The sequence below is a fragment of the Austrofundulus limnaeus genome, unplaced genomic scaffold, assembly GCF_001266775.1.
Source record: "Austrofundulus limnaeus strain Quisiro unplaced genomic scaffold, Austrofundulus_limnaeus-1.0 Scaffold1437, whole genome shotgun sequence".
Taxonomy (NCBI): domain Eukaryota; kingdom Metazoa; phylum Chordata; class Actinopteri; order Cyprinodontiformes; family Rivulidae; genus Austrofundulus; species Austrofundulus limnaeus.
Window position 1 is genome coordinate 38,361 of NW_013953839.1, and position 1,462 is coordinate 39,822.

General features: G+C 49.0%; 1 long non-coding RNA gene across 1 annotated transcript in view; it reads left to right on the forward strand.

Moving 5' to 3' along the window:
* The window catches only part of LOC106535386 (uncharacterized), a 6,844-nt gene that overhangs the window by 4,889 nt on the left and 493 nt on the right, over window positions 1–1,462 (forward strand). The gene's annotated exons all lie outside the window — the stretch shown is intronic.

Sequence of the window (1,462 nt, forward strand, 5' to 3'; positions counted from 1 at the left end):
GTGGGACCAGTATCACAGGGCCTCAGGTCATATGGGGGCTGGGAAAGTAGAAGTTCTAATGAGGAAAACCTTCTATTGGCCAGGCCTGGGGACTGATGTCCAGCAGTGGACCCAGACCTGTGCCAGTTGTGTCCAACAGAAGAGGGGCCCGGAGGTAAGAGCACCTTTAGTCCCTGTTTTTACATCCTATCCACTTGAAATTGTGGCAATGGACTACCTGTCCTTGGGCCGACAAGCTGATGCTTACCCCTACTTGTTGGTTATTACTGACCTCTTCTCAAAGTATGGGTGGGCCATCCCGACCAAAGACCAGACTGCAGCTACGGCAGCTARAGCACTGTGGCGCCACCTAATACAGCCTTGGGGGTGTCCAGAACAAATTTTGTCAGATCAAGGGGCTGCGTTTGAATCCACTCTGGTTGCTCAGTTGTGTGACCTTTATGGGTGTTTGAAAATACACACAACGCCTTACAGACCCCAAGGGAATGGGGCCTGTGAAAGACTGAATAAAACCCTTTTGTCTTTGTTGACAGGGCTGAATCCAAGTGACCAGGTATGTTGGCCTGACCATCTTCCAACCCTCCTACAGATGTACAACAACACTGCACACGAGACTACTGGTTTGACGCCACATTACGTCATGTTTGGCCGACATGCCAGGTTACCTGTGGACATGGTGGTGGGAGCTCCTGCATTGACTCAACGAACTGATCTGGAAGGTTGGGTGCAACACCATCACCAGACATTGTTGAAAGTATACCAACAAGTGGTATCCAAGACCCGAGAAACCCGAATGAGGGATAAGGATCGGTATGATCAGAAAGCCAGAACCATTCCATTATTGCCAGGTGAAAGAGTACTCCTCCGCAATTTCAGGCGACGAGAACAAGGAAAGCTGGCACCACACTGGCAGTCTCAGCCATATGTGGTCTTGGGTCAGCTACGTCCAGACCTGCCAGTGTTCCGGATCAAACCTGAGGGAAAYGAAGGGCCAATTAGGACAATACATCGCAATCACCTTCGGCCATGTGTCGTCCGGTATCCTGAGCAATCCCAAAATGTCCAACAGACGGAGGGGCCCAGTCCTGCCTTGCCAAATGATGTAAGTTTYCGACCTGTTTTGCTACCAGTCACTGTGCCTTCAGCTATAGCTCCTCCCATAGATCAAGGAGGGGGTGGGCACATGGTTCCACTAGTAGCCCCCCCTACAGRAGATGAGATGAGAGTTGAGCCCTTAAGGCGGTCTCAAAGGTCTAACCAGGGTAGGCCCCCAAATAGGTATGGATATTGAATTGTCGGGACGACTTTGGATAAAAGGGGGGAGAGTGTCACAGACCATTGCAAAGTTTATCTGATTGTTTTGGATTATATTTTTTTTGTCACAGACCATTGCAAAGTTTATCTGATGATTGTTTTGGATTGTATTTTTTGTCAACATTTGGTGTTTTGGATTGAGCATGTT